General features: G+C 43.1%; 1 protein-coding gene and 1 non-coding gene across 2 annotated transcripts in view; both read right to left on the bottom strand.

Moving 5' to 3' along the window:
• The window catches only part of LOC124789082 (serine/threonine-protein phosphatase rdgC), a 1,335,318-nt gene that overhangs the window by 50,382 nt on the left and 1,270,076 nt on the right, over positions 1 to 14,860 (bottom strand). The window lies entirely within an intron of this gene.
• On the bottom strand, positions 2,108 to 2,181 carry Trnat-ugu. The gene has a single exon. It is a non-coding gene; the product is annotated as a tRNA-Thr (tRNA).

The raw sequence follows: 14,860 nt of genomic DNA, 5'->3' as shown, positions 1-14,860 counted from the left end.
CTTCAAACATTCATATGTGAGTCTGAAATGACAACAGTAATACCGCAGTGTAAGATGTTGAGAGAAACGACGAATAGAATTACGAGGCCACGTACTTCTTGCTAGTTTATGTCCATACACAAAGAGACAAGGCACAGGAAACAAGGTTTGAGGTATTTAACCCCAAATGAGAATATAATGTAACTGTGTACTCTTTCTCTTACATTGCCTTCCTTTTCCCGAAACAGCACAAATGTCTGAGATTCATTTGGGTTAGAGTATGTGAAGAGAGGCTTGTCATAGTAGTAAGTACACAGAGTTACACAGACTTCCACTTATAACGATTATTCTGCGCGGTCTTAGGCGCTGCAGTCATGGCCTGTGCTACTGGTCCCGGCGGAGGTTCGAGTCCTCCCTCCGGCATGGCTGGGTGTGTTTGTTCTTAGGATAACTTAGGTTAAGTAGTGTGTAAGCTTAGGGACTGATCACCTTAGCAGTTAAGTCCCATAAAATTTCACACACATTTGAACATTTTTTGATTATTCTACATCTTGAAAATTAAATTTTTCAACATATGAATGGCGCAGTACGGCACATTCTAATGAGTCATGAGCTGAGTGATGCTGTTTTATCTTTATGGCGCCCAAATACGTAAGGACACGCTTAAAAGTGCCAGATGATTGATGGAGGTAGTGTGAAGACCTTGTTGAATACTTAAATAGAATTAAAGGTATATTAAGACATAAAAATTATTACTAAATTGAAAAGCCAATGATAAAGAATACATCATACGTTCAAATAGATCCGAGACTGATTTTATTCCTGGCGTACTGGTGACGTCGGAGCAGTAAGCACTGTGGCACCTGGAAAGAACAACTGTAAAAACACATGTGCGTTCTTCAAGTCAGTTGTGAGTGGGCAGTGTTCAATAATGGATGGGTAGCCATTGTACGTCAACGGTACTGTGTCACAATTCGGAATGCAGCAACGAACTGAGCTCTCTACATCAATTGTTGAATACATTATCTAGAATGTTTGGAAGAGGAAAAAACAGTGAGCAAAGTTTGGCCTGCACACATTGATTACCCAAACAAAAAACAATGGCGTGTGGACGCTGCCACAGCCTGACTGAAGTGGAAAGAGCTAGAAGCTCTTTTCTGAAAAAAAAAAGACAGTGGGTGCGACTTGGTGTAAACAGGACGATCCTGTCACTAAACAAAACTGCACAGAATGTGTCTCTGATGGTTCATAAAGAACGAAATAGGTGTGAATGTGGCGTACAAATTGAACAACTTCATGAACATTTTCATGCGATTGTATGAACCTTTTGTGCGTTATACTCAAGTTGGGGGGGGGGGGGGGAGGTGGAGGGGAAGGAAAGAAGGGCGGGGACACGGACAGATTATTTAGAACACTGAAGCATTAAAGCACGTTCTGGCTCGCGGACCATGCCTGGGCACCAGTGCCAAAGCGCACCGTCTCGCTTCACATTTCTCTTACTGCCACGCCACGCTGTCAAAGCTAGCAGGATGAAGAGGGGAAACAGTGAACGCACCGCATTTAAATGGCAGTGCAGTAGCACTGCATACGACTTGGTTTTATATTTCACATTTCTCGACAGCAAAGACCACAAACAGAACACGTTTTCAGTATTAGTTAATCTTTTTGGCGTGCTGCAGACATAATGTAATTTATATGTGGTGCAGATTTTCGCGATACAGACGTACGCAGAGAATCTCACAGAGTTTCGCCCTCCAGTTGGCAGGTAATCGTAATTTAGCTTCATAATTGAAAATAAGCTGTTTCACACAAACACGTCGATCGAAATATTGTAGCACTTTTGCAGTCTCTTCATATAAACTTGGAAAATTTACCTGACGAAAGCAATGTAGACGTCCTGGACCGTCTGAAAGTAAAAAGAGTTGTCATTGACACTGGAAGTTTCTTGCAGGTCAGTCACTTCCATCTGCACAGGCTAAACTGAAACGGTCTCGAGAACAGCTCGACAAGGGATGTAAGACCGACGGTGTACTCAAAACCTTTATAAAACGATCCTCTTAGATTGAAATGAACACCCTTAGCTGCTTACAGGCGTTGACATACATCAACGGGGACAGATGAAAATGTGTGCCCCGACCGGGACTCGAACCCGAGATCTCCTGCTTACATGGCAGACGCTCTATCCAGCTGAGCCACCGAGGACACAGAGGATAGCGCGATTGCAGGGATTTATCTCTGGCACGCCTCCCGCGAAAACCCACATTCTCCGCGTACTGCCCCGCACTACGTTTGTAGTGCCCCCGCCCATTATACTCATTACTCGCGGCGCGTTGCCGATTCCTTTTAATTCTTGCAAGGCCACTATGAATTCTTGAAACCTCGCGTTTTCCCCAGTGAATTCAGGAAACTGGACTGTCTTTGTTAGAGTGTGTCGATTCTGCAAGAAGATTCTCTTTTTAAATGCATCCCTAATGAATCAGAAAGAAGTTACCTTGGAATGTTTTATTGTAGGCAGTGTGCGATCAAGTGTACTTAAAAAGCGAAGTCAGCAGTGAGCAGTCAAGTCTACTTAAAAAGCAAAGTCCGCAATCCATTCCGGACGCTGTAATTTTCGTTCTTGCACTTCTTTTTCCTTAGTAAATTCAACAATAGTAAATTTTAAATCGGAAGATATTCCCAGGCATGCTCCTTGGCGTACCCTACGTACTTTCCATTAACATACTGTCGCAGAAAAATCTGAGTAGCACCGTCACTGAAGTGTAGCGGTTATGATACTAGACTCTTGCAAGGAGGGTCGTGAGTTGAAAACTCACCTGAACTGCTAAATTTTAATTTCTGTATTCGATTCGAGGATATCCAGATTTATCAAGAATCATTGTACTGGAATGTTTACTAACTGTGTATTTACCGTATGCGTTCTGGCCGGAGGCCGTTCGCTCCACGCTCTTGTATGCGCAAGTGCTGAATAAACATTTGTTAAGTGAAGTTAGTGTTCGTCATTCGTCTGATTACACCTTGTGCTACGTAGCAATACGAAGTCTGCATACTATTCGTTCATTTCCACTGAAAACTGTTGCAACTGACAACGGAATAACGGCTGCGACTTCACGATATTACTGTTCGTACCACCAGTTTCTTCAAGTGCTCCATGCCAGCTTATTTTGCACAAAGTACTTCGGAGATTCGCCGCCGGAGGTTCGAGTCCTCCCTCGGGCAAGGGTGTGTGTACTGTTCTTGGCATAACTTAGATTAAGTTAGTGATACTGATAGACGTACCGTAGGTGCAACCACAACGGTGGGGTATCTGTTGAGAGGTCAGACAAACGTGTGGTTCCTAAGGACGGGCAGCAGACTTTTCAGTAGTTGCAGGGGCAACAGTCTGGATGATTGACTGATCTGGCCTTGTAACACTAACCAAAATGGCCTTGCTGTGCTGGTACTGCGAACGGCTGCAAGCAAAGGGAAACTACAGCTGTAATTTTTCCCGAGGGCATGCAGCTGTACTGTATGGCTAAATGGTGATGGCGTCCTCTTGGGTAAAATATTCCGGAGGTAAAATAGTCCCCCATTCGGATTTCAAGGCGGGGACTACTCAGGAGGACGTTGTAAGAAAACGCATTCTACGGATCGGAGCGTGGAATGTCAGATCCCTTAATCGGGCAGGTAGGTTAGAAAATTTAAAAAGGGAAATGGATAGGTTAAAGTTAGATATAGCGGGAATTAGTGAAGTTCGGTGGCAGGAGGAACAAGACTACTAGTCAGGTGAATACATGGTTATAAAAATGGTTCAAATGGCTCTGAGCACTAAGGGACTTAATATCTGAGGTCATCAGTCCCCTAGAACTTAGAACTAATTAAACCTAACTAACCTAAGGACATCACACACATCCATGCCCGAGGCAGGATTCGAACCTGCGACCGTAGCGGTCTCGCAGTGCCTAACTGAAGCGCCTAGAACCGCACGGCCACACCGGCCGGCCATACAGGGTTATAAATACAAAATCAAATAGGGGTAATGCAGGAGTAGGTTTAATAATGAATAGGAAAATAGGAATTCGGGTAAGCTACTACAAAAAGCATAGTGAATGCATCATTGTGGCCAAGATAGATACAAAGCCACGCCTACCACAGCAGTACAAGTTTATATGCCAACTAGCTCAGCAGATGAGGAAGAGACTGATGAAATGTATGATGAGATAAAAGAAATTATTCAGATAGTGAAGGGAGACGAAATTTTAATAGTCATGGGTGACTGTAACTCGATAGTAGGAAAAGGAAGAGAAGGAAACGTAGTAGGTGAATATGGAATGGGAGAAAGGAATAAAAGAGGAAGCCGCCTGGTAGAATTTTGCACAGAGCATTACTTAATCGTAGTTAACACTTTGTTCAAGAATCATAAAAGGTGGTTGTATACATGGAAGAAGCCTGACGATACTGGAAGGTCTCAGATAGATTATATAATGATAAGACAGAGATTCAGGAAACAGGTTTTAAATTGTAAGACATTTCCAGGAACAGATGTGGACTCTGACCACAATCTATTGCTTACGAACTGTAGATTAAAACTGAAGAAACTGCAAAAAGGTAGGAATTTGAGATGGGACCTGGATAAACTGGAAGAACCAGGGGTTGTAGAGAGCTTCAGGGAGAGCATTAGGGGACGACTGGCAAGAATGCAGGAAAGAAATACAGTAGAAGAACAACGGGGAATTTGAGAAATGAAATAATGAAGGTGGCAGAGGATGAAGTAGGTAAAAAGATGAGGGCTAGTAGAAGAGATATTGAATTTATTTGATGAAAGGAGAAAATATAAAAATGCAGTAAATGAAGCGGGCAAAAAGGAATACAAACGTCTCAAAAATGAGATCGATAGGAAGTGCAAATTGGATAAGCAGGGATGGCTAGAGGACAAATGTAAGGATGTAGAGGCGCATATCACTAGGGGTAAGATATATACTGCCTACAGGAAAATTAAAAAGACCTTAGGAGAAAGAGAACCACTTGCATGAATATCAAGTGCTGAGGTAGAAACCCAGTTCTAAGCAAAGAAGCGAAAGCAGAAAGGTGGAAGGAGTATATATAGGATCTATACAAGGGCGATGTTCTTGAGGACAATATTACAGAAATGGTAGAGAATGTAAATGAAGATGAAATATGATACTGTGTGAAGAGTTTGACAAAGCGCTGGAAGACCTAAGTCGAAACAAGGCTCCGGGAGTAGACAACATTCCATTAGAACTACTGACAGCCTTGGAGGAGCCAAGCCTAACAAAACTACCATCTGGTAAGCAAGATGCATGAGACAGGGGAAATAGCCTCAGACTTCAAGAAGAATATAATAATTCCAATCCCAAAGAAAGCAGGTGTTGACAGATGTGAAAATTAATGAACTATCAGTTTAATAAGCCACGGCTGCAAAATACTAACACAAATTCTTTACATACGAATGTAAAAACTGGTAGAAGCTGACCTCGGGGAAGATCAGTTTGGATTCCGTAGAAATGTTGGAACACGTGAGGCAATACTGACCCTACGACGTATCTTAGAAAATAGATTAAGGAAAGGCAAACCTACGTTTCTCGCATTTGTAGACTTAGAGAACGCTTTTGACATTGTAGACTGGAATACTCTCTTTCAAATTCTGAAGGTGGCAGGGGTAAAACACAGGGAGCTAAAGGCTATTTACAATTTGTACAGAAACCAGATCGCACTTATAAGATTCGAGAGAAATGAAACGAAAGCAACGGATGGGAAGGGAGTGAGACACGGTTGTAGCCTATCCCAGATGTTACTCAATCTGTATACTGAGCTAGAAATAAAGGAAACAAAGAAAAGTTCGGAGTATGAATTACAATCCATGGAGAAGAAATAAAAGCTTTGAGGTTCACCGATGGAATTCTAATTCTGTCAGAGACAGCAAAGGACCTGGAAGAGCAGCTAAAAGGAATGGACTGTGTCTTAAAAAGAGACTATAAGATGAACACCAACAAAAGCAAAACGAGGGTAATGGACTGTAGTCGAATTAAATCGGGTGATGCTGAGGGGATTAGATTAGGAAATGAGACACTTAAAGTGGTAAAGGATTTTTGCTGTTTGGGGAGCAAAATAACTGATGATGGTCGAGGTAGAGAGAATATAAGATGTAGACTGGCAACGGCAAGGAAAGCGTTTCTGAAGAAGAGAAATTTGGTAACATGGAGTATAGATTTAAATGTCAGGAAGCCGTTTCTGAAAGTATTTGTATGGAGTGTAGCCATGTATGGAAGTGAAACTTGGACGATAAATAGTTTCGACAAGAAGAGAATGAAGCTTTCGAAATGTGGTGCTACAGAAGAATGCTGAAGGTTAGATGGGTAGATCACGTAAGTAAGGAGGAGGTATTGAATAGAATTGGAGAGAAGAGAAATTTGTGGCACAACTTGACTAGAAGAAGGGATCGGTTGGTCGGGCATATTCTGAGGCATCATTGGATCACCAATTTAACACTGGAGGGCAGCGTGGAGGGTAAAAATCGTAGAGGGAGACCAAGAGATGAATACATTAAACAGACTCAGAAGGATGTAGGTTGCAGTAAGTATTGGGAGATGAAGCTTGCACGGGATAGAGTAGCATGGACAGCTGCATCAAACTAGTCTCTAGATTGAAGACCACAACAAAAACAAGTAGCGTATAAGTCTAGGTGGCGATGACCTCAGCAGTTTGGTCCCTTTGGAGTTGACACACATTTGAACATTTTTCTCTCTACATGGTACTGTAATGTCGTTTCATAGCAAATAAGCTGCACTCGTCGCTTATGTGAATTAAGAATTCTCTCATTCTCTTGTGACGACAGAACGCTAGGCTGCCTCTTTTTGCGCAAACAGCCTGGACCTGTGTACGTCCCTCAGACCATGAACAAATAGCTAAGGGTAAACGGCGCTGACACCATGACTCTGTCGAACTCAGGACTAGTTCCAACTGAAAAATGCCGCACCGTAATGCTAAATAAAATGTCGCGCTCTTGCAGCTACTTCCGAGAAGTGCCGACCAAAGCTGGATGATAGTGATAGGCCAGGCCTTGGCACGCCCGTGGCCCGAAAATGCTGCACGCGTGAAATCTGGCACGCAGTGGCCGACCCTACATTAGAACCATCGTCGTCCGTTTTTTTTTTATTAGTACAGTCTCGAAACTTATTGGACTGACGGGGTAATAAGTATAAGTATCTGCTCGTATTAATCAGTAGTATAAAGAAAAAAATGTACGAACAGACCTTGAAAGCCCAACGCTACCGACAACCGTCGTGCCATCCTCAGCCCTTAGACGTCACCTGATGCGGATACGGAGGGACATGTGGTCAGCACACCGCTCTCCCAGCCGTTGTCAGATTTCGTGACCCTTACTGCTACTTCTCAATCAAGTAGTTCCTCTATCGACGTGAAAAGGGCTTAGTGCACCCCACCTGCCAACAGCATTCGGCAGACCAGGACTTTCACCCATCAAAGGGCTAGCCAAGCCCGACAGCGCTTTACTTTGGTGATACCACTGCAGGAAGAATTAATCAAGAGCATGAATCTTCAAAATAATATAAGATGAATGGAATCCATGAGAGCAGCTAATGGATGAGGAATGGCTTTGGGCGAAGCATCGTGCCATTGAGCCACGCGGCAACACAGTCGGCGGCAGGCAACAGATATCGATGATGTGAAGTAGACGCATTTCGTGTTGGCTGCGATCCTAACAGCGCTTAATGGCAAGTAATTGCCCTTAATGGCGTGTAATAGCGCGAAATGGTGCAACGAAATCTAAACCTGAATTTGACATACTGGGAAACTTAGTTATGTGATAATTACATTGGCCAGAATAGAAAGATTAATATTGCAGAGCAATGGAACGGTATTGAGGACCTTGAGGGTGACTGCACATATGAAGTCAGCAGTTTAACGATGTCGTGTCGTTAGTATGTCTGCTACATGCGTACTCTGCAGTTCACACCCAAGTGCCTGGCAGAAGATTCTTCGAACGATCTTCGGACTGTTTCTCTACCGTTCTACTCTCTAACAGTGCGTGGGAAAAAGGAACACTTAAATCTTTCTGTAAGAGCTCTGATTTGTCTTATTTTATTGTTATCATCATTCCTTCTATGTGTGTTGGCGACAGTAAAATAGTTTCACCTTCAGAAGAGAAAGTCGGTGAGTGAAATTTTGTGAAAAGTTCTCGCCGGAACGAAAAACGCCTATTTTTGTTATGAGCATCCAAAGCATTTATCATATTCCTGACATTATCTCCCATATTTTGTGCAATACTAAATATGCTTATTTGAAACTGTTCAAAGTCGTCCGTCAGTCCTGTCTGGGAAGGATCCGATGCAACACAGCCACACTGTAGCAGAGGACGCACAAGCATAGTGTGGGCAGTGTCTTTAGTAGACCTGCTGCATCTTCTTTCTGTCAATAAAACGTAATTTCTGGTTGGTCTTCTCCACAACATCATCTATGTGATCGTTCCAGCTGAAGTTGTTCGTAAATGTAATTCTTAGGTATTTAGAAGAATTACCGGCCTTTAAACTTGTGTGATTTCTTGCGAAATCGCAATTTAACGGCTTGTTTTTGTGGTCCTATGGATGACCACATACGTTTCCACATTATTTTGCAGAGGTTTGGAGCTGCTCTCGAATCTAAAAGAAAAAGAGCAGAAGATTCGCTGCAACGACTGTGGTGGTGTTTTTAGCATTACAGCTGTGGAATAGCCAGTGGATGTAATATTGTTCGCACATCATATGGACATATCTGGTAATACAGTGGCCTACAAACATCTGAACCACTGTCAATTAATGTATTTTTGAAGATCCATAAGGAATTCTTAACTGGACAATTCATTTCTTAAGAATCCTCAGAATATTTGTAATTGTACTAACAGCCTCACTCAACAACAAAGGAAAGTCAGTTTGCTTGTCTGTATCTAAGACTTTTAATTCAAAAAGTACTCAAGCACGAAAATTTCCTGAAAGGAAAATCTAAGGAGGTTGCGGAATCATGAATGCAGCGGAAGATAACAAGACGGCGGAGCAGTATCGTTGTGAACGCCGGGAAGTGAGTACTTTTACAGCACCATATGATGATGATGATGATGATGATGATGATGTTTGGTTAGTGGGGCGCTCAACTGCGCGGTTATCAGCGCCCTTCCAAATTCCCAACCTTTGCTCAGTCCAATCTCGCCTCTTTCTTTCATGAGGATGAAATGATGAGGACAACACAAACACCCAGTCATCTCGAGGGAGGTGCTAATCCCTGACCCCGCCGGGAATCGAACACGGGACCCCGTGCTCGTACAGCACCATAAGCAGAACCCAGATAAGTGCCCACTTAGTTATTGTTTGATGGTTTGAATTTATGTAAAGACTTATTATTTCTATAAAATATATTTTTGTGTACACTCGTCATAAGTACTTTGCTATTTGCGTTCAATTATTCTTTCTGATAAGATATTATAGACTACACGGATATAGTGTAACATCATAGTAACATCGGAAAAAATGAAATATTTAGACCAAGTTACTAGCTACATTAATGCTATTACGGTTCAGCCGTAGCGGGATTTTAAATTTTTAACATTGAAATAGTCCTTTGTAGGAGTGTAATAACTTTGTGTGTGTGTGTGTGCAAATAAAGAAAATGCCAATCTTTACAGTGTCGTTATCGACCTGATCTGTACAGGTTAACTGCAGTACGTGGTGGCGCTGCATTTCATAAATTTTGTCCCACATAATGAGATAAGATTTGAGAAGAAAATCGGTTTGTTGGTATCGAAGGCTATTTTAAGAACGTACCCTTCTGACAGGTTAAGGAATGAACATGGTTCCAGCCACCAGATGCATTAAGTATCAGGTAATTTTGAGGTTCCTCTTATTTCGGGCAGCATTTAATTTTCAAAACTTTACATATTACAGAGATTCTGGAGCTAGGAGAAGTATACTGAAGTTATAGGAGTCATGTAATACCACCTAAAATCATGTCGGTCTTCCTTCTTTGCGGCTTAGTGCAGCAGCTCGATGTTCTCAACAAGTGCTGACAGTCGCCTGCAGAAATTTAGAGATACGCTCTCTGCATAGCCGTCCATAATTGCGAAAGTGTTGCCGGGCACGAGTTTGTGCACGAACTGACCTCTCGGCTATGTCCCACATACGTCCTATCGGATTCATGTCGGGCATTATGGCTGGCCAAATCATTCGCTCGAACAGCCCAGTAGGTTCTACAAAGCAATCACAAGCAGTTGTGGCCTGGTGATATGGCGCATTGTCATCGATAAAGATTCCATCGTTGTTTTGGAACATGAAGTCCATGAATAAATGCAAGTGGTCTCCAAGTAGACGAACATAACAATTTCCAGTCAATGGTCGGTTGAGTTGGACCGGATTTCCCAGTCCATTCCATGTAAAAACAGCCCACGCCGTTATGGAGCCACCACCACCTTGCACAGTGCCTTGTTGACTGACAACTTAGGTCCGCCAGCCGGTGTGGCCGAGCGGTTCTAGGCGCTTCAGTCTGGAACCGCGTGACCACTACGGTCGCAGGTTCGAATCCTGCCCCGGGCATGAATGTGTGTGATGTCCTTAGGTTAGTTAGGTTTAAGTAGTTCTAAGTTCTAGGGGACTGATGACCACAGATGTTAAGTGCCATGTTGCCCAGAGCTATTTGAACAACTTAGGTCCGTGGCTTCGTAGGGGTTTGCAGCACACTAGAATCCTAGCATCAGCTCTTACCAGGACACCGCTTTCCAGTCATCTAGGGTTCAACCAACATGGACACGAGCCCAAGAGAGATGCTGCAGGCGATGTCGTGCTCTTAGCAAAGGCACTCGTGTTGGACGTCTGCTACCATAGCCCATTAACGCCAAGTTTTCGACGCACAGTCTGAGCCGTGCCGGCTCGTATCGATTGATCGATCGGGTCGGCATAGTGTGATCTTTGGTCTCGGCCCTTTGACGTAGCTTTTGGCCGCGTCGGGCGTGTGGCGCTAGAGAAGGACAGCTGGAGAGCCGCGCGGCGCGTGAGAATCGGAGGCGAGCGAGGTTGAGCAGGCCGGGGCACGACGCAGAGGTTGTGGTGTGTTTGGCACGTTTGCAAGACCGAACTGGCTTGTAGTCTGGGAACTGGACTCGGCCACATTACCCGAATCGAATCGTGCGGCCCTGATTTGGATCTGTAAAGGATTTCATAGAAGATTTGTGTGTTATAGTGTACTGTGTGCGGCACCCTGTCCAGCTCGCCCGCTTTTTGTGGGTTCTGGGTCTAGCCGCCTCTGGTCTAGGTCCAGTGGGCCCCTCCTTCTGCTACTTTAATTAGCCCGTGCCTATGAGACGTCACCTGTTTTGAAAATGTGTCACGAAGGGGCGTATGTGCTTGTATTTTATTTTGTGTTAAAAAAATTATGATATCTATTATTGGTTAAAGTTTATCTCATTATTGTAGTCTCCTTTTGGGACCTTTACTGCGTCCATAATTTAATTAACTTGCCAGTCACTTATTGCTTGTTTAAAGATTAATGTTGTGGTTTGAATAGGGTGGTTGCCCGTGCTTGTAAGGATTTTTTGCTAAGTTACCTTATCACAAAAGTTTTAAAGACAAAATTTTATTTTACCAAACGAAAGTTTAATAAGTGTTGTTGTTATAAGCTGTGAATGTTACTTATGTGGCCCGGCCCTCCGGCTCAACAGCAGTTGGCTGATTAGGGTGAATTGATCAGCACACTGTCCTAATGGATACGTTCGTCATTCATCCAACACTGATTTCTGCGGCTATTCCACGCCCTGTTACTTGAACCTAAGCTCTGACACCCCTGTGTAAGCTCTACTGCTGTCGGTCGTTAAGTGAAGCAAGTCGGCCACTGCGTTGTACGGGGTGAGAGGTAGCGCCTAAAATTTGCTATTCTCTGTTTACTTTCGACGCTGTGGATCTCGCAGTGTCGAATTCCTTAACGATTCCCGAAATGGAATGCCCCATGTGTTTATCTTCAACTAACCTTTCCGCTTTGGAAATCTGTTAATTCCCGTCGCGCAGTCATTAGAACGTCGGAAACCTTCTCACAAGAATTACACGAGTACAAATGACTGCTGCACCAAGGCACTGTCCTTTTATATCCTGTGTACGCGATATTACTGCCATCTTACGTACGCATATCGTTATTTCATGACTTTTGTCGGCTCGTTGTGATTTGCTACCTTAAGCAGTGCTGCAGAATACAGCACCTCCGAGTGAGAAGCTGTTTCCCATGCAAGTATAGGTGACGGATGTACCAGATGGCGAGGTAATGAGTCAGAATAGTGGGGAGAGGTCAGTGCGCCATGACAAAGAATCACACTATGTGATCTATCCACGGGGAAAACACGTTCTGGTACGACACTGACCCTTTGCTGTATTACCCATTATTTGTTAAGATCCACTTCTGGCGAGGTCAGCGTTAGGTGGAGCCTGAATCATTAAATATTTAATACTTGAGTAATACTACGCAGTAAGCCAAGTAAATTAGCAAACAAATTAAAATAATTCAGCTACTGATCACATACGAACAGTTACGAAGTTGTACGAGGTATGAATGACATACATGCTGCACACCAGTCTCGTCAGTTAGCAATAGGCTGTAATCCGAGTTTGTTCTCTGTGATAGTTGCCTTCAACATGCTTTAGAATTTCACTACGTTTTTGTAAAGAGCAATTTCAGTTATTTAACTGCAAACTGCTTTACGGCGTTCACTAATAAACGCACTGTAATGGCATCTCGGGATTTATTACATACATACTACCCACTCCACTGCTAAGACATACAGGTCGCCTGCTAACATCGTCAGATGAATCTAATGTGTCACAACATTGCTTTAATGACTACACCAAGACACGTACGGAGAACAGGTAGGAGGATGTCCTACGCATCGATTCATTAAGGTAATCGAGGAAAGAGTTAACTTATGGAGTCTCAAGTGGGGAGGAGCGAGCAGTTGTATTAAGCTTGCTACGGAGTCGGCGCTAAACTGAGAAGCATTTATTGAGGTTTGTCCCTACGGAGGGATCTTGCACGGTGATACATGAAGTCAGCAGGTAGACAGCCCCAGTCTGACAGAGCTGTCGAGGTGACAGCTTTGAAAACGCATGATGCGCACTCTTTATTTTATTTCGAGGGATTATCTTTTCTTTGCCGTTTCCTAACGTCAAAACATGTACACTAAGTAACTGAATCAGTTTAAAAATTTTAATGAGACGCCATCAAGATCTTAGCATTGTCAGAAACTGTGCACAAAATCCTAGCGGATAGATCAATGGAGTCTTGGCTTAATCGAAAAGAAAAGAACTTTGAACTATCGAAGTCCGACCAGAAAAACCATGGAACCGTTGCAAGTGGTGACCTAGGTGACAGAACAACTTACCGATTGAACAGCTTATCAGCAGAAATATAACTTTAAAGTGTACTATAACTGGTACAGGCCATATAATACCAAATATTATTGTAATAGGTTTGCCAATATTTAATGTGAGTACAAAGAATCTTTAGGCTTATTAAAATTTAATGTGTGTGTGTGTGTGTGTGTGTGTGTGTGTGTGTGTGTGTGTGAAGACTATACGGTACGTATATTAAGGAGCAGGAACTAGTGGGGGCTGTGAGGTGAAATAACGGTTGTGGTCCATCAGGTGCAAATGAACCACCTAAATTTATTATGTATCATCTGTTAGATAGATAATCAAGTGTATTTTTTGTACTGTGTTATTGATTTCGTCTATGCAAAAGAATGTTGTTGTAGGTAGGTGATGTACTTTGGGACCACTGTCTGGTAATGGATAACATTTCTCCGGCCAGGCAGAGTGCAGTACACCAGAGTGTCAGCAGCGAGATCAGTCTGGCCACCAGAAACATCAACCGACAGTTCGGACATATAAATAACTAATTGTTTATGTAAGTAAATAACTGGCTCCAAGCACTATGGGGCTTAACATCTCAGGTCATCAGTCCTCTAGACTTAGAACTATTTAAACCTAGCTAACCTAAGGACAGCACACATATCCGTGCCCGAGGCAGGATTCGAACCTGCGACCGTAGCAGCAGCGCGAGTCAAGACTGAGGCGCCTAGAGTCGCTCGGTCACAGCGGCTGGCCTTACTTAAGTAATGATGTTGTTCACTTATTCTTTTTAATGGTTCAATATGGGTTTTACATGATCTTAATGGACGGTACCAGTCTGACTGAGACAGGTGGCACCAGTTTGGATAACTGGACGATGGGACTGATCCTTCCGTAGATAGTCGTAGTAGGTAAGTCAGCTGTCTAGTTGAGCTAGTTTCGTGTTGGAGTTAGGGGTTCAGCGACGAATGTTGTATAGCGAAAAATACTGATCTTTTTCAGAGCAATAAATGGCGGGGCGTAAAGCACTCGTTCTTCTGGGATTTAAGTACACAATACTGGTTTGATAAGACGTCAATGGATGCATTATTGTCTGGTATTGATGATTGATTTAGGACATGGCTTTGTTCCGATTTGGCTTCTTAGGCGAGCAATATTAAAACTGATCAGAACAGTCTAAGGTAGTTGAGTCGTTGTGCTGTTTCAGTTGGATGCTAAGAGTAGGCTTGAGTAAATTACGTCGACTCAGAGGCAAGCTCATTGTTTAGTAGTACCTTTTATCTTGTTACTGAAAAGGGTAATAGAGGTTCGTTCAGTTTTGGTTTGCCCCATCAGAGAACTATATCAAGCCCCGAATGAATAACAAAAGTTGGTTACAGAAGAAGCTGTTAACTAAAGCACGAACAGCGCCATTACTCTCTTAAGAGAAGCAGTTGTCGAGTGACCGAATCTAAACCAAAAATATGGGGATTTTGTGTGGACAGACACGAACGCCTGAAAAGACTGAGCTTCAT

This window comes from Schistocerca piceifrons, chromosome 3, assembly GCF_021461385.2.
Source record: "Schistocerca piceifrons isolate TAMUIC-IGC-003096 chromosome 3, iqSchPice1.1, whole genome shotgun sequence".
Classification (NCBI taxonomy): Eukaryota; Metazoa; Arthropoda; class Insecta; order Orthoptera; family Acrididae; genus Schistocerca; species Schistocerca piceifrons.
This window is presented reverse-complemented; position numbering and strand designations above follow the sequence as displayed.